We start from the raw sequence: 23,242 nt of genomic DNA, 5'->3' as shown, positions 1-23,242 counted from the left end.
TAGAATCTTTATCTCAAGTGATATGAAATTTTATGGTGATATGCCTTGATGGGTGGCAGTAATGGTTAGCTGTCCACTGAAATCCATTCTTCTTTTCCATGGTGTAGATCTGAAGCCGGAATGAGGCTGATAGATGAGAAACCTCGCTTTTCTGCTTTTCCAGGGATGGATGTGGTCATGTGACTCGTTCTCATCAGCAGACTTTGGCAGAGGGGGAGTGTGCTGTTTGTAGCATCATTTGCATCAAATAGTGTTCTACTTCTATGCTTTGACCTTCCCCTTGCATAGGCTGGAGGCGGTGACAGCGATGAGCTCAGGATGGCAGAGCCACCATGTGAATGATCATGAACCCCTGAGTCATCATGGGGAAGAGGCCTCCTTAAATTTTTAAACTTATATTGTAGTCGAGCCATAGTTTGGGGTCTTTTCATTTTTTTTAGAAAAATCATTATATCATTTATTTTAACTAAGAAACTGTGGGTCTATTCATGCATTAATTTGAGTACTTTGTGGGTTTCTCTCTTCCTCTTTCTGTCCTGTGCTGGGGATTGACTCCAGGACACTTTGCCACTGAGTTACATCCCACAGCTTTTAACATTTTTATTTGAGACAGGATCTTACTAAACGTCTGGGCTGTCCTTGAACTTGCCATCTTCCTGCCTCCGTCTCCCCAGAGGCTGGGATTATAGGCGTGTACCCCCACACCTGGTCCTTGTCTGTCATTACAGAATATCCTTTATGGGAAATTTTATTATTTCATTGGTAACGTATTGTACTTCACTTTCTCAGTTCTTTCTTTTTAAAACACTGTTAGATGTGGATCTCTAAATCAATCCTCTCATTTTCTCATTTTTGCTTTCCTCTCATCCAAACTTTATTTTGGGGGCGGGGAGGTGTAGTGTGCATATATGACGTGTCCTCGAGGCCATCTTTAATACTTTTAATACACTCTTAGTTATATCACAACTTTATTTTTTAAAGCTTTTCATCTCTGTTCTTTTTCTAGCCTCTGATTATTCTTTCATACTCCAATGTACTTATTTATGTTTCTGTAGGTATTAATTATCATTGTTGGAAAGTTTTCTTCTCCTTCCTGCATTTCTTCTGTCCCCCCCCCAAGTTTCTTTCATGCATCTGCTTATTTATTTAGGTCTCTTTCTTAAATAATAGGTGCTTCTACTTAAATGACTGCTAATCTTTGAATATCTATCTACAGAAAATATGGAGTCATTAAAAAGTTGGTCAGAACTCTTTGTATATGAGTGGGCTTCCCTGTAGTTGATGAGGTGACAGAGTGGCTTTTTCTTTAGTACCTCCCATAATTTCAGTGTCTGCTGGTCTACTCCCTTAGATTCAGAAGGGTCCTCAGGAAGCACCCTCCCATTTCTGGATTTGGAGGTCAGACCTGGTTGCTGGCTTTCTAGGCAAGGGGGATCATGAGGGACAGGAATCTGGTTTGGGATTGAGACTTTTGGTCATTTTCCACAAAGACTTTCACTTATTTTGTTTCCATGCAGTATGTCACCTCCTCCTTAGGGTCACAATCATCTTTATAAAGAAAACCTGTTTTCTTTGGGGCTGAGTAAAGAGTAGTAGCTTGACTTCTTAGCTTGTATGTTAGAGGAATTCTATTAATTGAATAGAATGTTAGATAGAATGTTAGAATTCTAACATTCTATTCTTAGAGGAATCTGGTTTTTAATTGTTCCTATCCAAATTTACTCAAACTTTCTATTTTCAATGCCACCTTGGACCTGCACCATCAAAGGTACCAGGTGCCTCCAAGCACCTGTCTCTGTCTCTGGGGTGGGAATCATTGGCCTCTTGTGGCATCTTACCCTCTAACCTGATTTTAGCCCTTTCTGTTCTGCTAATAATTCTCCATAAACTTTTCAGCCTCTAAAATTTTGTTGAAAAATTTTTAATTGGGTGTCTCTTCATCTCCTGTTCTCTTTGCTTTTGAGAAATTATGTATTTTAAATTTATTTTGTGACACATTAGGGGTACATGGAAGAGAGAGAAAGAGAGAGAAACAGGACAGACATGTGTGTTCAGTCCTCCATGTTTAACCTAAAATTTTGGGGGGTGGCATTTTTAAAGAAGGAGCTTAGAAAATATTTGTATTTTTGTGATAATATGAGCATAAGAAAGGAGGAGAGCAGACAGGTAGGGAAAATGTTTTATTAAAATTTCATGCCATGCTTTATTCTTTATAATTTTACTGAAAAGCTTCCTGGCATATCCAGTCCAAAGCTCTTCCTGGGCTAGTCATCCAATGTGAAACACAGAGTTTCTCTTTAATCTTCCTTGAAAGTAACATTAAATTTTAAGACATTAAATTCTTCACTTAATCTATAGACTATATTGCTTATATAAATTGTCAATGAACTGTGTTAATCAGATCCACCACTAAGTAAATTGCTAAAGTTCTCCTGCCAGTCAGAAAACCCTAGGCGCTTGGGTGTAGTTTTTCTCCTTGCTGACAATTCAAATTAAAGAAGAAAAATATTGGCTCTAGTGGATTAGAACCTGCAACTCAAAGCCTCAATGCCGCCTTTATATTGTTTTGCAGAAATGTCTTCTCTATTAATTCAAATTAGGTTGCTGGAGGGCAGAAGCAGTGGTACAGACTTTTTCTGTGTTCTCTATTCTTCCTTCAGGAGTATTTTAAAACTTTTTTTCTCTTCTATCTCATCTTTATCCGAATCTCTTGATATACTTGTCAAAAACGCACATCTACCGTATCAGAATCTCAGTGGAAGGGCTTTGCAATCAGACTAGCAGGCATGTGAGATGGATTCTTAGTTCTATAAAATTTGAAACCTACTTTCACAGTGTGTTAAGTGGCATAGACATTATTGAGCCTTTGTTTAATTAAGTAAATGTTAATCCCATACCACGTCTCATTGAAATTTACATAATCATATTTACTCCTTTAAAAGAGAATTATGACAATTTTTAATGACTAGGCTTTGATAGGTAGTCTCCGCTGAAGCCTATGTAATGATTTATGTAGCTTCAGAGAAAATGCTTCCAAAATTCTGGTAGGACTATTTTATAAGATGTTAACAATTGAATTTTGAAGTTGTAGTATTATCTGTTCTTTTTTTTCCCTTGACTTTTTTTTTTTAGTTATACATGACTCTAGAGTTTATTTTGACCAATTTATATAAACAAGGATTCTATCTTATTCTAACGAAGTATTCAGTATGAATGAGCCCCATCTCTTATTTCCTTTTGAATTCTTTCCATTATTTTGGTATGTTCTGTTCAAGTTATGTATTGCTTTGTCACAAATCACCTTGAACTTAACAGCAAAGACATCATCTTATACTTATGGATTCTAAGAGCATGAATTTGGATAAGGCATAATAGGATGGATTTTCTCTGCTTCACAATGTCTGGAACTTCAGCTAAAATCGTGGTGGCTAGAATCATGAGGGGACTTCTTCACTCGCTTTCTAGTTGGGAAGCTTAGAAGGCTGGGATCAGCAAAACTATTGACCATGCTTCTGGTCTCTCCCTGAGGTTTGGGCTGGGTTCTGAGAGGGAGCATCACTAGAGGGCGCCATGGTCGGGCATGATTTGAGGGAACCAGGAAGAATCTTCATGGTGTTTTGGGGTGGGCTTTTTTTTGTTGGGTTCATCCCAACAAAACTCACACATGCATGGAATTTGATTTCAGTTCATGATCCTTCCCCTTTCCCTCCCCCTTCCATGGCCTTTTATGATGTAGCCTCCGAAGTCACAAAGCATCACCACTAATAGTTCAAAGCAGTTCTAAGTCCCCCCCCATAATCAAGGGGTAGAATATAGATTATAATTCTAAATGGGAGGAGTACTAAAGAACTTGGTGGTCATGTTTTACAACTATCACAATGACTAAACCAAGAAGCATCTCTAATCATTCAATTTCTAAAATATTTTTTTAATTCTTTGATCATTATAAATAAGAATATTTCTCTCTCCCGCTCTCTTTTTTGGTACCAGGGATTGAATGCAGGAGTGCTTAACCACTGAGCCACATCCCCCTCGTCCTTTTTATGTTTTATTTTGAGACAGGGTTTTGCTGAGTTGCTTAGGACCTTACTAAGTTGCTGACGCTGACTTTTCTGGGATTACAGGCATGGGCCACTGACACTACAAATGTCTCTCTTCCTTTTTTGGTGATGTAAACATAGGCAATATACATACCTATACATCCTTATTTACATAATACTTTTCACAACCATTCTGTGATGTTGATTTGACAAATGAAGACACCGATGTGTTAGAGGTAGAACAGCTTGGTCAAGGTTGCACAGTAGGGGAGTTCCGACTCCAGAGCACACAGGCCCGTGGCTACTGTCTAATCAGCAGCACTTTCCTATTCATGTGAGATCCTCCCACAGCAAGTCCGAGGAAGTTTACATAATCTAATGTCACTGCTGAGAACTGGAATAAATTTCTAATCACATTCTATCAAATATTCTAAGCTTTTTAAAAAGTTGCTTTTGGCTAAATGGTGCCTGGGCCGTAAACCTTATCATCTAGGAAAGCACTCAGGGACTACAAATTTTTAAGGTTTTCATTTCCTGTGGAAAAAAGAAAATGTTCATGGTTGTACTCTGCTGCTGAATTTTGACCAGGGAGTAAAAGATGCCTTTCTCTGTGAAAAGGGCAGACACTTCCATTTGTTTTCCCCTGAGGGGTTGGCTATTTGGTCTAATTTTTGTGATAAGCTGACTAAGGGTCACAGAATGTCAGGCATGCACAAGGACTTGAGCTAAACCTTGGACAGGAAGATGAAAGGCTGATATCAGGTGGAGCCATAAATAGAAAGCAGGCCCAGGAAGGGTCAGACCAGGAGACATGGAGTTAACTTTCCTGAATCAGTTAAAGCAAGACTCATTTCTGTACACCAGGTTGAGTTAAAGTTTGGTTAATGAAGCTGAAGTTCAAACTGGAAAAAATAAATCAAAGTGCGGGAAGCTGCAAAAGTCATCTTCTATTGAATAAGAGAGTGAGATCGTTTTAGCCTTGCTTTCTCTTCTAAAAGTCCTGTTGAGTGGCCAGTGGAAGAAGAGGTGAGGCTGGAGATGGGTGTCCACTCTCATAAAGGTTTGCTTATGTGTCACAGAAACAGCAGCACATTCCTAATAAGCAGTTCAAGAGTGAGAAAGAAGAGGACAAAACTCAAACTTGTGTTTTCTTTTTCATTTTTCTTGGATTTCTATTTCCTAATATAGAATCATTGACCTGGGAACCTATTTGTATTTATTTTCTGTGGAGAGATGATGCATCTGAACCTAGCCTTTAAGATGTGGGGGCATCTTTCCTTGATATAAGGGTTTTCCTGCACCATTAGTTATATGCTTATTTTATACCCCTCCTCCATGTTGCTTCAATTTGTAGAATAAATTCATAGATAATTAATAATTAAGGCTTTTTGTCTTCCTGAGAAATATAGGTAAATATTACAATGCTTTGAGTCAATCAACATTTATTTAGCACCATTTTATTTTGTCCACTATTGCATTAATTTAAAGCATAACAGATAAATGGCAATCTAGCTATGCCCCTGATCCATTGATCACATATTTAATTGGTCACTGTCCATCAACTTGACCTTGGATCTTTCTCAACAAGTTTCAGGTATCCACTTATATTTAATTTGATTTGATACTTGAGTGAAGCTTATGGCATTCTTTTTTTTGGGGGGGGGGTACCAGGAATTGAATCCATGGGGTCTTAACCATTCAACCTTATCCCCAACCCAGCCCTTTTATTATTATTATTATTTTAAATTTTAAGACAGGGTCTTGCTAAATTGCTTAGGGCCTCACTAAGTGAAATTGACTTTGACCTTCGATTCTCTTGCCTCAGCCTCTTGAGCCACTGGGATTACAGGAGTGGGCCATCATGCCTGGTGCTTAACGCATTCTTAAGTCTTAATAGTGAATATAGAAAGAATATAATCAATTTGGACCGACTGTGGAACAGGGCAGACAGAATTAAAGAAGTGACTGATAATCAAATATCTGATAACAAATGGAGATGATCCTGGAACTAAGTGTAGCAAATGTGGCTGATGCTCCTCCCACATTCTGTTGGCTTCCTGAGTTTCCTGCACCAGTGGAAAGTCCCCACCCCACTGACATGTTCCCTCCTTGAATAGCAGCATCTTTCCCTTTGCCTACAGCCTGTCTCCAGTGTTATTAGAATTTCTCAGCTGTAAATCATAAATCAGAAAGTTCCAGGGAGTTAAATCCCCAAGAGGAAACCCTCAATAAACAGAGATGGTAGTGGGGGCAAATCCCCTATTCTCCCTGTCCTCTGCTGGGAGGATCCTGAGGTTTGTCTCACAGGGTTTCTCAGAGGATCTTCAGCAAGGTTGAGCCCCTTTTGCCTTTAATTACCATAAGTCAGGCAAAGTTCTGGAGTGAGGGATGATGGACATGGAGCAGAGCTTCAGTTCAGTGATCAACGTGAATGAAAGATGAGAAAGACATTTTTTCTTTTAAATTACCAAGATTTTGAAGCAGTTTGCTACCAGCATATAATTAGCTAAATTGACTAATAGAGTGTCCTTAAAAATATTTTAGTTCTTTGATTCCCAATCCTGGTTAATCATAGGATTTACTGGGGAGATTTTTTTACATTTAGAGACTTAAAATTCTGAGTCAAATTCAATAGTTTTGGAGTAGAATGTAGGAATCTGCATTTAAAAAATTGCCTAACTGGTTCTAATGATCCATTATTGCTTATTTGAAAGGTAAAAGGAAATTGACAATTTGAGAAGTATCTATTCTTTTAACTAATTTATAACAAATGTCACTGTGATCTGGGTCAGAGTTTAAATTAATTATTAAATCTTTTCTTCTAAAGAGCAGAAAATTAAGCTCAATTATATATGTAATAAGGAAAGATTCAAAATTAGTATTATCAAAACTAATAAAGCTTAATTGTACATCATATAAAGGCCATCAGAGTTCATACCTAATCAAAAATGATAAATGCAGCATGTTACTGAGGCCATTAGTAGGTCAGAAAGCAAAGAGTAGTAGCATTTTAATAATAGAAAGTAGAATTGTTGCATAGATACACCCAGAGAAATAGTGTCCTTGCTGTTAAGAGATTATGGGTCCACAAGGAGAACTCATCATGGAGACCAGATCAAATTGGAGGTGGTTTCAAGGGCAGTTGATGAAATTTTCTAGCATTGCACCTGGCAGCTCTGTCCCATTCCCTTGTCTAGGTCACTGTATATGTTTACATAGTAGAAATTACTTATTCAATTTTGACCCTGTACTTCATACCTACTCTGAGGAAGGCATTTTAATAAATGCTGCTAAATTCCCTTAAGGAGAGTGAGGCAAAATATTGGCTCACTCATAAAGGCAATTTAAGACACAATATAATAATTACAATAAGAAAAGAACACTTGGTATGCCGACACAGGTCCTTCAGTGATCTCTGCCTGCAGGGACCCTTGCATGGCTGTTCAATGTAAGTCCCGTAGTCGAGTATAGTGCTAAGGATGTTCCACAAGACTCAGAGCTGCATGTGCTGCTGGCAGGGGAGGCATCCTCCCGGCCTTTGCCTCCTTCTTACCACTCAGCTTGGCCCATTGCAATCTGACGGTCAACACTACTGTATTTCTCAAACTAATCCCTCCAAAGTTCACCCAGGACTTACTCAATTTATCATCTCTCCAGATTTTGACACCATTGATAAATCTTTTCTTGAAACTTCCTTTTCTTAAAAGAAAAAGACTTTACAATACTGTGCTAGTCATTACATGTCTATTACGTTCTCACACTGTGCCTTAGAGGCGCAGCAGAGTTTTCATTTACTAAGCACTTGTTACATGCCAGGGAGTGTAATATGTTATTTTATTTAAGACTTATAACAACCCAATGGAGTTGCTACTATTAGCTTCATTTTTCATATGAGGAAATGGAGGTTTAGAGAATTTCAACCATTACCCACAGTCATAATAAAACAACTATGTAGAGGTGAGACTCAAACCTATGTTAAATTCTAAACTTGTGTTCTTCGTCATTATATCAGAGTCTCAGAACCCCTTTGTGATGGTTAGTTTTATTTCAACTCGACTTAGCTAGGGGATGTTGGTTAAAATTTATTTCTGGTTATGTCTGTGAGGTTATTTTGATGGAGGTTAGCATTTGAGTCAGTAGTAGGCTGACGAAGTCCTCACCAACGGAGGTGGGTATGTCAATTTGTTGAGGTCTCACATACAAGAAAACGTTGGAGGAAGGAAAGTTTACTTTCTCTGTTTTGAGCTGGGATGTCCATCTTCTTCTGCCCTTAGATATCAGCCCTCATGTTCTCAGGCCCTCAGACTTAGACCGGGAATGACATTTTGTGCTTCTTCAGCTTTCAGATGGCAGATAGTTTGAACCAATTCCAATAATTTCTTTTACTTCTTAGGTAAGAAATTTATTATTGGATCTGTTTCTTTGGAGAACTTTAACATGGATTTTGGTACTGAGAGTGGTTCTCGGGGCATAGCATTTTAAGGATGAGTTTTCTGAATTGGTCTTGGTATATTTGAAATTGGCTCTCTAATCTTATTAGATATTTTCAGTAGTAAAGAAAGCACTGATAGCCCAGGGCATGAACTGTTTGTAGCAGATACACGAATCAACTGCATTGGATACTCCTCATCAGTGACTTCAAGGGAAGCAAGGAACTAGGTGGCTCTGTGTTCATATTTTAGAACATTTTTGGAAAACTAGAAAATATAATGACATTGGTCGACTGCTCTTAAGGTTGCTAAACAAAGTGACAAAAGAAAAGGATTAGCTCAAGGATTCCAATTTCCAGCTTAGTGACACATAAATGGCCTAAGAATATATCCAGAGGAAAGTTCTGCCATCTTTGGGCATAGGCCGGAAGTTGCTAAAACTTACATGCAGAAACTTATTTTGCAATTGGCTCATTTACAGCAGAAGTTTAATTCCGAGCTTTGCAATGTCTACTGGTAATATGAGCACACTAACTGGAAAAGAATGGGATCCTATAACTTGGAATGGGGATGTGTGGACAGATCCTGAAGAAGCTGGGGACACTGAACTCCTGAATTCTAATGAGTCTTCTTTGTCAGTGAAAAAGAGCTCAATTCCAGAGAAGACACTTCACCACCAGTAAATTGGCCTTCCTACCCTCAGCAAAAGTGGCTCTCCTAACCCATGCAGAAGTGGCTTCCCCACTTGGAGTGGCAGTACAATTCCCACCCTATTGGTAGTGACCTCCCCTCCCATAGTGGCAGTGGCCAACTAACCCATAGTAGTATGGTTTTTCTATTTTGGTCTAAAGAGATTAAACTTTCCTTGCATGAACAAGTGGTATAGACCCTCCCAAGGTGATTGTATGCAAGACAATGCTGATTCTTCTCAGATTCCACCTTAATATCCCTTTTTTCTTCTAGACCTACAACTAGACTCAAGACCTAGTAGGACCCTGAAGGTGAGTTGCAAATGTAATGCATGAGGTAGTACACTACATTTCAAAAGAACTACTTAGGTCTTCTAAAATTCTCTTTATTGGTGCATTAAATCATGTGTAATTCATTTTATCATATTTCTGCATGTATATAACATAGTTTGATCAGTCTCGTTCCCCTTTACCTTCCATTTTCCTCCCCTCCTCCCTCCCCCAATCCACTTGCTGTATTATACTGATATCCCTTCTGTTGTTATTACAATTATTTTGATCAGAGCATTATAAATAAATATAAAAGAAGTGAGAGTCATGGTGGTATTTTCATACATGAACATAATTTGGTAGATTTGTATATAGCTTAATTTGGTAGATTCCATTTCCCAGTACCTCCCCTCTCAACTCCTTTCCTTTATTCTGTCAGTCTCCTATTTTCATGAGATCTTCCAACTCCTTTTTTTCCCTCTCCAATGACCACATATGAGAGAAGAGTTTTTCATTTGTACAGGAAAAATCTGGGGAATATATGTGGGAATGCAATGTAAAGGCATGGAGTAATGGTGGAAGGAACATAAAGTTTGATAAGGTCTAATTTATCAGTGTGAGATTATTAAACAGAAATTCTGCATATATTCTTCTAGCTTGGAAGTTATGAAGAACTCTACCTATTCTATTGGTTAGCTGAAACATGAGTCAAAAAATGACTAATGGTGAGTGAATTGGAAATGCTGGCCTACTTTAGTTTAATGTACAGGAAGGAATTTAAAGACTGGGGCAACTGGGAGGTTAGAGTGGAGTTACCATTTAAGACTTGCATACCCACAAAGGGAAGATCCAGAAGACATACCCTTCACTTTGACAAATAACTTACGAGGGGTGTCCCGCATGGTCACCCTTCTATGTCAGCCAGACCTCACAGTGGAAACCCAGGTACTTATCTGAACAACCTAAATGCAGTGGAGTAATTGAATCTGGGGGTAGTAAGGGCCAAGTGATGGCACTCAACTGCCAAAAGCAAGGTGACATGGTTACCTGAACAACGGCAGAGTCAAAGTGGTAATCAGAGCAGTTGGATTCCCTTAGACCAATGGAGTTGACTTGTTATTCATCGTGTTCTTATAGGAGTGAAATACTTTGGGAAGCCTACATATTTTTACTTGATCAGTATAACAGGAATACTTTCAGGTCAAGTGAGCAAAAGTCTAACTTGAATCATAAAAACCAAGATTCATGGCCACTCAATCAATTCCCAGACTTGAGCCACTTTATGAACTCAGAACCTCTAGAATGGAGAAAGGCTGCGCCCTCTTGGGGAAGGACTCTGGCTCACTGCTGAAAATTTATACTGTGAATCTTTATTTCAGTCTTCCTGAAAGGAACTTAGGACTTCTTACCGGGGTATTTACGCTTTGGAGAAAAATAAACAGACGCTTTGAGGACTATTCAACATTGGCTCTGAACTGATGCTGATTCCAGGAGGCTCCAAGGCCTCCAGTCAGAGTAGAGGCTTATGGAGGTGAATTGATCAAGGGAGTTTTAGCTCAGTTCATCTCACGGTGGGTTCAGTAGGTCCTTAAGCCCGTGTTGTGGTTATTTACCCAGCTCCGAACACACACTTGAAATCGACATTTAGCAGCTGGCAGAATCCCACTCCCTTTCATTATTAAAAATCATAAAAAAGCCCAAAGAGTTTTTATGTGACTTGTATCTAACATTTTTCATAATAAAAATTTAAACTGAAATTTAAGAATATTTATTAATTCATTTAAAATAATTATACATTAATGTAAAAATTATTATGAGAAATAGCTATGTTGAGCAAAACCTGTAGTAATAAAAGTGACATTTCCTTCACAGGTTTTCAACTCTTCTGAGTGTCTCATTTGAGAATAGCTGGATTCTCATACCTGCTTCTTCATTCAATCTGTCGCTGTGTGACTTTTGGTTAAAGTATTTGAAGAAAATTCATTCTCCACACAAATGTGTGGTTGTAAAAAGAAGGAATATTGTAATAGCATCTTCAGATAATTGTGGGTTTCTTTCTTCGATAGCACACATATGCACACACATTCAATAAGTGGAGTTTTCTTAAAGGCTAGTTGTAATGCAAAACCTGAACCATATCAGTGAACTTTGTTCTTTCACATTAGAATTTTTTGGCCTATTTTGCACCCCCTCCCCCACTTATTTTGTGCTTTGAGTAAATCTTTTACCTGTGTGTGTCATGGGTGCAGGGCTTCACATAACTATAGCCCTTTATCACATTCCAGTGAAACTAAACTTGAATTATGAAACATGAAACTAAGCATGTATTATAAAACATGAAACTAAATAGGAATATACTTACAAGGAGGCAACAAGTTTCTAAAGCAAATTGCTGAGAGCTGATAAAACCACAGACACTTTAAAGAAATTTCTGATTTTCATTAGTATTGAATCAGATTGTATACTTGGAACTGTCTTGATTATTCTATGAGGCTGATATATTATTTCCTAGATGCCAGTGTATTTGGCATTAAATATAAATAGGTATTCATCTTTTGCTATTAGCAATCTAATTAACTTTATTATCATTGATAGTTTTTAAATGTTCCAGGTCAAGGCTATTGAGTTCTAATTTTATCTTGGCAGCATCTTTAAAATGTTACTTTGCTCTATGGCTGCTTTCCATCAACCCATTCAGCATAGGTGACATTTCACTCCTATAGATTTTCTCTCTCTTTCACAGAATGGAGATTTCACTGTACTCATTAGCATTATTAAAGGCAATTGGGGTTACACATTCTTCTATAACAGGCCAGGTCATTTTGGTTTGTCCCTTCCTTCCTTTCTTCCTTTCCTTCTTTAACTTTTTTTTTTAACTTACCTATCATGACTAACCGTAAAGTAGATCATAGGTACATTCATTGATTTCCATTGCAAATAGAAGTATATGACAAGTTTTCATGTTAGAATCCTTTTCATTCTCTAGTGGCCAAGGAAGTTAAGGAAATAAACAGACAAGATATAACAGGTTGGTTAAAATGCAATCATTGCTCACAAAGAGGTGAAAGCTCAATATTGCTCTATAATGTGCGTGGTTCTTGTGTGTTTTCTTTTTACTCAGGAGGCAGGGCTCTTGATCTTTATATTTCCCACAGTCTTGATGACAGCAAAAGGAGAGACTGCTTTCATAACTAATTTGCAAAAGTGGATGACCACAAGACATTTATATAGTGTTATTTACACTTAAAAAAATTACCAGATACTTCAGTGTCTTCTCAAACATGATCAAGTTCTTTCCTAAACTATGAGTCAAACATACCTACGTATGACTTTTTCCTTTTCAGTGTTTAAAATTTTTTCCACTTTAAATATATATCAAATTTTATTTTATTTTTTAAACTTATTTGTTTTTTATCTTTACAGATTCCATTTTGATTCATTGTACACAAATGGGGCACAACTCTTCATTTCTATGGTTAGTTTTGGTGAATTGAAATTCTGAATGTTTATAAAGCCTTTCTTGCTGTCCTTTGTCGAATTAGTAAATTATGTTGATAGCTGAAACTTCACATTTTTTTTTTTTTTTTTTTTTTTTTTTTTTGTGGTGCTGCGGATCGAACCCAGGGCCTTGTGCTTGCAAGGCAAGCACTCTACCAACTGAGCTATCTCCCCAGCCCTCACATTCTTAAGATACTTTACAGACCTCCTCTCAGGACCCTTGTTTTTGTTTTCTTGTTTTATGTAAGTAATGAAACTCACTTTTATGGAGCTGAGAAAACAGATTTATTTGAACGGAGATATCATGCTGGTGTGGGTCCCCACTGTCACCTCTGCCCTTCTTGATGTTCTTATGGGCTCTTCGGGTAAGGGAGAGATCAGTCCTTGCCTTCATTACTTGATTTGAGTCCACTTCTGTGTCACTTTCTTCTAAGGTTCTTGAGGAAACTGTGCAGATGGGAAGGAATATAACACATTAAGATTTCCTTTGTCTTTCGGTGTGCAGCTAACTTCAACTCCTTTTTAGAGACTCAGCGTAAGTCTCTCCTCTTCCAGAAAGACTTCTATGGTCAGCTCTCTCCTTTGTGCTGGGACCTTTCACGTGCCTCCACTCGAAGACTGGAAAAACCACACTTAACTGATTCTAGATCACGAAATAGAAGACTTCTTTATTTATTTATTTATTTTTCTGTGGTGCCTGCTACCATGTTTGGTTTAGTCAGGGATGGGATCCAATGGTGCTAAACTGGTCCCATGGTGCCAAGCAAGGAGTCTGTTAAAATTGATGACAGCTTCTCTGCCCTCATGAGTTCAGTGACTCAAAGTGAGCTGAGTTGGGGGATGAGAGAAGGAAGTAAGTTGAAGTTTTTTTATTTTTTATTTTTTGAAATTTCTTTTTTGGGTGTAGGTAGACACAATACCTTCATTTTATATTTATGTGGTGCTGAGGGTTGAACCCAGGGCCTCACACATGCTAGGTGAGCACTCTACCACTGAGCCACAACCCCAAACCCAGTAAGTTGAACTTTTTCAGTGAACTCGGAGTAAAATAGCCAAACTGAAGATAACACTATCTATCTTTGCTGATATTGCTGAAATCCTTGTGTAGCTGTCTGTAAAAATGAAAGTTGTTAGGATAGTGACTCATCTCGCACTTTAAGATAAGTACATCCCACTGGGGACAGTGAAGTTATATTATTCATGTCCTGTATACTGACGTTTCAATCAATGACAGACTGCATCGACACGGTGGCCTCATAATATCACATGCCTAGTGAGATCATAGCTGTCTTTGTGTGAGTTCACTCTGTAAGGTTCACACAGTGATGAAATCGTCTAACGATGCCTTTCTCAGAATGCATCCCCTTTGTTAAACAAAGCATGACGGTACTTTCATCAAAGGGTCCGTTTCCACTCTATTATATGAGCTCTAATGGTTGATTATGTTGCTAGAGGATGAAACAGTTTTTCCTTAGATTGGTACAAGTTTTGGGGGGACTCGAGGCGGGAGAGTGGATGTTTCCTTGAAACATGGTAAGGAAGAAATATGTCTTACATCCTGGAATCCCCGGGCCCATTCAGAGGCTCTGTAGCACCCTAATAAAGAGCTAAGTGTCCCTATTTATAATATTACAATGAGATTTGTTTTCTGCATTTATACTAAATTGTCAGCTTTTTAAGGTTATTGACTAAATATAAGTGACTGAATTGATTTATCAGGAGCTAGTACATTTCTTCGTATATAGAAAGAGCCCAGGAAATACTTTTGTTTTTTAGAGATTTACTCAAAGCAGCAGATAGTCCCTTCTCCCTAATGAGTAATGATGTCCTTTTCTTTCTACTGTTCCATTCCATCCCACCACATGTCCATCTGAAATCACTGGATTTGGACAAGATCTTTTGGAAAACCCACACTTCGGGCAACTTTCCCCTCCTGTGCTGGCTGCCTGAGAAGAGTTCTTTATTCTCAGAATCTAAGGAAATCTGTGGATATAGCTAGAATGAAGATGGGAAAACTTTCATAGAATAAGGTTGTTTATGCCCTGGCAATGAGGAGGAACTCATTAAAACCAAATTCAATGTGACAATTTCTGAAGAAGAAACTATATATTTCTTTTCACTTTTGTAGGCATAAACCTAAGCCAGGTATCTCTTCCATCTCCTGGCCTCAGGCAAATTCCTTGATTCAATTTTATCTTTCATAAAAATGGTTTGTTTGTGGAACAGGGTGAGGGTGAGGATCTTAAGCAACACACTGTGATATTGGAATGTTAAAAATATATACCTCAGACAGCAGTTTGACATTTGAAGAGACTATCATGAAAAGATTGAGAAAGCAGTTAAAATCAATTTGGCTATTCTTCATTTGTACTGTAGTGAAGAAAATAGAGTTCACGTTATTTTGGTAAAAATATTTTAAAACAAACTGTTTGCTAGGAGTGTGAATAAAATTTATCACTAAATTGTAACAAAACTAAATAAAATGCCCAAACCGAAACTCCAACACCCTCAACCAATAAAAAAAAAAAAAAAAAAAAAAAACTGTACCCCAAATTCAGCTATAAGCCACACAAGGACTGAGGACTGAGTGTCTTAAGATTAGATATGCATGCTTAATTTCTTCTGATAGATCTTCTTGTGAATTAAGTTTTGATTTTTTAAGATTTTTGGATCTCATTTAAACAGGTTTGACACTAGTGGCTGAACCAGTTTAGTAGAAAATAGTGTTCTCATTGTATATGACCTAGGGCAGTGCTTTACAGATTTTTATACCAACAAGACTGTTTCCATTTGGGTGCCCATAGAAACAGACTTTGAGACAGCTTCCTAGTGCAAAATAATTTATTTGAGAAATGTTGGAAACACCAGTAGGGAATGGGAAAGTGAGTCAGGAAAGGGAAGGAAGCCACTATATAGTACATCATCAAGCCAGTTACTGCCAATGGCCATTGACACTGCATCCCAGAGGGAAATTGGGTCATGGCATAGAATACACACTTCAGACATATCCTAACTTGGAGAGGAGGACAATCTATATCTATATATCTATGTACCTATATATCATCTATCTACCTAATCACCTTTCTACCTACCTGTCTTCTATCTATCATCAAGCTAGCTAGTGACGTATTATTTCTTCACTCCTGTCAGTCATTGGTTGAGAGATGCTCCACGGGGGATAATTACCAGAACTTCTGGTCTACAATTTGCTCAGGTAGAACAGACTTTCCAGACTCTTCAGAGAAAAACTCTCAGGCAATGGAATTCATACAGGTAGGTGAAAGTTAACCCACAGACACTGAAGATACCAGTATAAGTCGTCACCCCTGAGGGACCCGCTCTGCATCTACTAGAGTATCCATTTGCTTTGTGAGAGGGCATTCCTACATAACCCTCTGAAAATGTGAAACTTTAAAATGCATTATAAGATAAATGTGAAGTTTTGCTTTATAATATACTCGTAGTTATAAATTATGTCAAACATTACTGTCAGTTGAAAAATCTTTTTCTACAATCTAAAAATTCTTTAAATAAAAGAGAGTGTCTGACTACTTTCATTTGAACATGGAGTCTAAGACAAGTCTCTCATGCCGATTTATGTGGGGACCAATTACAGGGACTGGGGGGTGGTAGTACTGAGGGAATGAAATGGAAAAGGAGGGAAAACCAAAATTAGGATGAGTTGTCTGTTGCCACTGCTGTGTGTTGACGGGCACTTCTGAGAGCTCATCAAATAGCTCTTCAGAACTGTCTAACCAGGGGCCAGGAGATAAAAGCATTTATCCATCATCTTTCTGTTCCCAGGGGTCACTAGTAGTGCCATAGGCAATAACTGCTGCCTTCAAGGTGGGGCATACCTGAGTGATGGTCCGGTTCTGAAAAGCAGCAAGGGGCAAGAAGTGCAGGCTAAGGTGGGGCACTGCAGATTACATGTGGGATGCTGCTAGAAGCTTGCACCGAACTGGTTGCTGTAGTAGTGTTTGAAGTGAGAGGTGGGCTACAGTGATGGACGGTCATGGTGCATACAAAGTGCCAATACAGTGAATATCTGATAGGCGTTAAGGGTAGTAAGAGGCATGAGCTAGGCTGACGTGTGGGGTTAGCATATCCTACTCCTTTGCTGAATCCAGATGCTTTTTGACAGTGCTCTTTCTCTCCAAAATCAGTCAATCAATTAATCAAACTGCATTCTTCCTTTCTTCTCATAATCACTTATTAACTTCACATAAATTCATTAGTCCTTCAAATTTACCTATTATTATTGGAATCATAACAGTTAAGACCATTTAAGCCTTTTTCTCTTTCAAAATATAAGAACCTATTAGTTATGAAAACATAAATTTCATAAAGCCAAACAAAATATCATTACTTACACATACTGCCGACTTTAATTCACATCCTTCCTTATTACATCAAATGTGGAGGCCTGTTGTTTCCAATACTCATGTACAGAAGTCATGACAAGGTAGCTTAATTCCAACCCTGCTGGTAGTCACAGCTCCCTCCAGCCACACACTTGGAGGGAGTCAGGAGCATTATTTATTACAGTAAGTATTTAAATGCAGTGTCATAAAGAACTCAATACCACATCAACTGCTGCTGTCCTTTCCTGCAGTATCGTCTCTGAAATGGGCTGGCCTGACATCAACCCGAGGGAAATGGCAGGAAGGCTGCTGATCAAAGAATGTTTCCTTTTATTATACACAGAGATAGAAAATGCATATAAATAAACACCTAAATATTTGATTTAAGCTCTTAGTATTGTTGGTTTTAATACACAGTGTGCTTCATTATGTCAGTGACAGAAGTCTTTTCAAATCAAGATTCTGAATAGCCTTTCAACTTGTGAGATTTTTAAAAAAAGATACAGGTGCTGGTTTTTGGTCTTTCCTGACAATTACTCCTGAGTCTTAATGAAGAGAATTACAAAACGTCCCCTGGTTGTGACTGTTTCACATCAGAAGGCACATAGGATTCCCTCATCCACAAAATAGGCAGAATATTCATGTCAGTAGTTTAGTGTACAGAATGAGACTTGAGCAGCACTTGGGTACATGGTAAGCTCTCAGCAAATGTTAGTTGTTATGTTTATGCATCATAACCTGTCTGGGTCATCAGATGCTTAACTAAATCTGTATAGTTGAAAACATCCAAACATTCCAAGCACATAATAGGCTAATTAAAGATGCCATCAACAACATTACAAGATAGCTAATAACAATGTCTTGTGTACTTGAAAACTGGGAAGAGCATATTTTAAATGTCCTCACTATAAAACATGACTAATATTTGAGATAAGCATATATTAATTAGCTTGATTTAGCCATTGCACAATATATGCATGTTAAAATATACACTATAAATATTTAAATTTGTATTTTTCTACTAAAATTAATTACAAAACAATAAAACAACATTACTTCTATCTTCAATCCCTCAAATTTAAACTCAGATGTAATTCATAATTTTGAACTTATTGTATAGAAAATGTAAGCCATAAATCCCTCATGGATCCCCAGTGGGTATATTACAGATGAAACATGGTTGCAATTTCCTCCATATGTTCAGCAGATCTTCAGCAAATTCCTACAATGTGCTACTGCCTTAGGTACAGAAGATTCATCAGTGATCAAGGCTGATGGAGTCCCTGATATCAGTGAGATCAAACTATAAGGAGAAAGGCAAGACAATGAAAAGGTAAGCAAATATATACAGGGAAGTAATTATAGACAATAACAGAGGTTTAGAAAAAAATAAAAAGACCAAAGAGATAGACAGTAGCTGTGGGAAGTCATTCCCAGGGAGGTTAGTGAAGAGTCCTTTAAGGAGGTGACATTTAGGCCAAACATTAAGAATGATACTGAGAGGAAACAAACAAACAAATAAATAAATAAGTGGAAGGAATGAAACTAAGTCAGACAGGTGGGATGGAGGGTGATGTGGAGAGGCATCATTGCATGAAGAAAGATCAACAAAGGCTTAGAGGTAGGAAGACCATGTTCTTGGCCTGGTGAGATGAGGGAGAACTGCAGAGCAAGACTGAGGAGTGGAACAACGCGGTGATTAGGAACGTGAATTTATTCTGATAACAAGGGGTGATATTGAAGGGTTTGAGCAGAGGACACTAACATCTAACTTATGTTTAAAAACACCTGGCTATGGAACATGGGCAGTCAGTATTGTGGGAGTGATAGAAACAGAAAACCCACTTGTTGACTCTCGAGTAGTCCTGGGAGAGATGGTGGTGGCTGGGCATGTGGCAGTACAGATACAGAGCAGTGAACTGACCTGAGATGTATTTCGGAGCTAGAAACAACAGGACTTAACGAACTATTAGAAAGTGTGGGGAGAGGAAAGAGCCCTTGATTTTTAACTTGAATGAGTAAAGGGTGGATCTGTTTCCCGAGTTGGGAAATACTTGGTGGGAGAGCCATGTTATTGTTTTTTGAGATTATTATTACACATTCAAGAGGAGATTTCAAGTAGGTAGTGATGAGGTCGGACTTGGATCTAGATATAAATTTGGAAGTTGTTATAATAGGTGGTTTTTAAAGTGTGAGACTAAATGTGACCATCAAAGGATGCTGTTGAACAAATACATTTAAGATAAAAAAAAGAGCATGGATTTTGCAACAAGATTTTAATTGACAAATGCATAAAGAGTAACTTGAAAATAAGAAAGTGGAGCTAGTAGATACAGACAACTCAAAGAACTTTGCTGAGGGAAAGAAGGAAAATATTTCCCTGGTTGGGTGGGGCGTGCGTTTAAGAGATTTTGTTTTTAAAAGTTGGATTGTAGTAAATATATTTGCAGACTGATGGAAATGATCTAATAGAGATAGTGGATAAACAGCTGGACATGAGGAGATTATTGAAGCTGTGAAATCCTTGGGAAGGCGACAGGGTTGTAGCTGAGGCACGTGTGGAAACAATTGCTTTTGATAGGTGTAAAGACACTTTTAAAATTGCAAACAGGAAACATTTGGAGAGTTGATGGTAGAACTATGACAGAATTCTAATTTAGTCGTGTTTTTTTTTCAATGACTTTGAGACAAGATCCTCATCTGGGAGGTTAGAGAGGAGGTTTGAGGATAGAGGAAGGTCATCTGGAAGGTGGGAAAATAAACTTATTTGTAAACAGTTGTAGGGTTGCTGGGGAAGGTGACCAGACATTTTAGGTTTGTTATCATGAATTTAAGGTGAACTCATTGAGCCACTGTGTGATGTTTGTTAGCAATATCCAGCTGCTGAGTGACAGGCAAAGAAAAGAAAGAATAAAAAGAAAAGAGATCTATTTTGTTTTCTTTCAATTAACTATAATGGAGCAAGATAGGACAAGGAAATTGAGAATGTTTCTGAGAGTTTGATTATAGTCACAGACTCTAGAATCTAGCTTGAATTTGGTGTGAAAGAGTAGGGAGGCCAGAGGTGGAAATAAGAGTAAAACAGAATTAAAGAAGTGGACCTTGTAGAGTGATCTGGGAGACAGACAGTAGTGGGCTATTTCAGATGAAGGTTTTGGTGGCCATGTGTGCTTTGGTTTGAATGTTCCGACCAAATCTCATGCTGAAATTGAGCCTCATTGTGAGGTATTAGGAGGTGGAACCAGGTGGAACCTTTAAGAGGTGATTAATGGATTCAGCCCTTCATGGATTAATGGGGTTACCTCTAGTGTAGGTCTGTTATAAAAGCCAATTTGATCTGTCTCTTGAATGCAGCCCTCTTGCCACTCTCTGCAGAATAGCCACCAGCAAAAAGGTCCTTGCCAGATGAAGCCCTTTGACCTCCCAACCTCTAGAATCATGAGCAGAATAAGCCTTTATTCTTTATAAATTACCCAGTTGTTGGCATTCAGTTATAGCATCAAACAATGAACTAAGAAAATGCATTCACTACAATAACAACGTCTTGGTGGTAACTACAGAAATGGGTGACTAAAGCATTTGAGAAGTGTATAAAAATGAAATGAAAGGGTCTATAGCTCAATGGCAGAGTGTTTATGTAGCATGTATGATGCATAAGGTCCTGGGTTTCTGGGTTTGATCCTTAGAACTACAGAGAGAGAGAGAGAGAGAGAGAGAGAGAGAGAGAGAGAGAGAGAGAGAGAGAGAGAGAGAGAGAGAGAGATTAGAGAATTGGAAGACCAAGGTTTCTGATAAGTTATCTATGTGGTTGCTGAATCACTGAGGAATGAGGAATGGTATAGGAGTGGACGGAATGCAGGAATAAATGGAAAGTCCATAGAAATTAGGTCCATAGAGGAGAGTAACAGGAGGGTGGGTGGCATAGCAAGAGCTTCCAAGGAGCAGTGGATTTTGAAAGCTTTTGGAGAATCAAATGATTTAGAAGTAGCAGTATGGATCAAAAAGAGCACTAGGCTCCTTTTCTGTCCCTGAGACAGCTGCAGAGAACATTTTTAGATAAATGTAGGAGCAAAGGGACATTCAAGGAAAAGGTGAGAGTATGAGTGGGTTTGTTGGTCACAGATCTGCAGTTCCAAAAGGCACCCTGAGTGGGTGAGGGGGGGAGAGGAAAGGGTCAGTTAGGAAATGGAGCATATCAGTGCCACCAGTGCTGAGTCCTTGAAAATTTTCAATTTTAGGTAGCGACTGACTATTCTCTTCCTAGAGTTGATGTGATGGAGAACACACACTTGGCTTCCTCAGCTATTAGACACAGACATGCCCCAAGAAACCACATAGTAAAACCATGCTGTGCCGCAGAATTGCATACGTGTTTGAAATATCTGAACTGTCACTTGTGTGTGTCATACTTAAATGATCAGCTCTTAGGTTGTGGCACCTAAGGAGTGTCATGGGAGTCCTGCTTCTGTTTTGAGGGTCATCATCTCTTAGGTTGGACTCGACTTGGAAACTTCTCTCTTCACAAAGAGAATTTGGGTAAAACCTTAGTGGAAATTTCAGGTGAGAATAGAAAACAATTCTAGTAACTGGGTTTAGACATTCTTTCATATTGCAATATCGGGGGCAAAGCTTGTCCTTGAGAAGCAGTGGAAGAGGACTCTGTTAGTTTTGAATCTGCATTCTGAGCGATTGTGTACATAGAGCCTGTGTTAGTGTTCTCATTCAAACAATTGACCATAAAAAGACATAGTAGCATGGGAAGCAAACATCATGGAGCAGGAAAAACATGGACAGTAAAAGAAAGAATAGCAAGAGGCTAGGGCCTCATTAATTCTTAGCTAGGGAATTTAACATTAGAACCTCACTGTCACAATCTTTTTTGGTGTGTATAATTATGCTAATGCATATATAGTGATCTTTTGAATTTTAATTCATAATGTTGATCAGTTGTTTTTAACCATTCTTTTTTTCTTCCTAAAGTCTCAAGACAAAGAATATCTTCAGATTCTATTAAATATAGCTGTCTGGACTGAATTTAACTTAGATAACAATTGCAGTCAAGATTCTGGAACTCAGAATGGGCAAGCCAGGTAAGCCATTCCATTTTTAGAATGTTGTTTTAATAAGGTTTATTCCTGTCTGGGTCTGCTGCATTTTACATATGCAATCACCAGCCTGGGAGTAGGAAGAGTTATTGCCATGACAACCAGGACTGACTGACTTGCCTTTCAGGAATGGTAACGATTCAGCATGTTTGTAGATGATACCTGTGGTTCTCAGTGACTTTCTAGAAGGTCATATGGTTTTGGCAAATGGCTCTAGTGATATAGAAAGATGGAAGAGAAAGAATGTGAAATAACTTCTAGCCATGCCTCTCCCTAAGACAGGCATGTATCCTCAGACAAGCCTCAATCTACTGGGACCTCAGTTTCTTCATGCATTAATAGGAAGCTGTAGCTGGACTATACAGTCTTCAAGTTTGCTTATAGTTGTCTTTCTCTGATTTAATATTTATGGGCATATTGAGCAAGATAGTCTTATCTACTCACAACATAATCCTGTCATTGCTTTTAAGTATTTTGTGAATTTTCTGTTTGTCTTACTTTCAAAACTTCTTTGTTTAAATCACAAAGGAAACCAACTTCTTAATTTTATAATTTTTTATTCAGCTCATTCTCCACATTTTATTAAAAACAAACAGTTCAAAACTCTTGCAGATTAAAAGTTCTCTAAAGAAAGATGATTCTAGACAAGTTTTGAACAATTGTAACTTTATCGGGTCACAAGTTTAATTTTTCAAGGGAACAGATTTGAATGCCTCAATCCATTTGATACATGTGTACACTGGTTTTTCTAAAAACATCAAAGCAGACACTTCAACCAGCAGTTGATTATTTTGATTATTGTGCACAACAGAAATATAAACTAAATCTGCATCATGAAATTTGTTC

General features: G+C 38.1%; 1 long non-coding RNA gene across 1 annotated transcript in view; it reads left to right on the top strand.

The window, feature by feature from the left end:
- LOC306641827 overlaps positions 1–22,432 on the top strand; it is a 59,051-nt gene extending 36,619 nt beyond the window's left edge. The window contains exons 2-3 of the long non-coding RNA XR_013758300.1: positions 18,536–18,624; positions 22,272–22,432. This is a non-coding gene — a long non-coding RNA (uncharacterized lncRNA). The remainder of the gene's footprint in view (positions 1–18,535; positions 18,625–22,271) is intronic.
- Positions 22,433–23,242: the final 810 nt, after the last annotated feature.

This window comes from Sciurus vulgaris (genome assembly GCF_902686455.1).
Source record: "Sciurus vulgaris genome assembly, chromosome: 12".
Lineage (NCBI taxonomy): Eukaryota > Metazoa > Chordata > Mammalia > Rodentia > Sciuridae > Sciurus > Sciurus vulgaris.
This window is presented reverse-complemented; position numbering and strand designations above follow the sequence as displayed.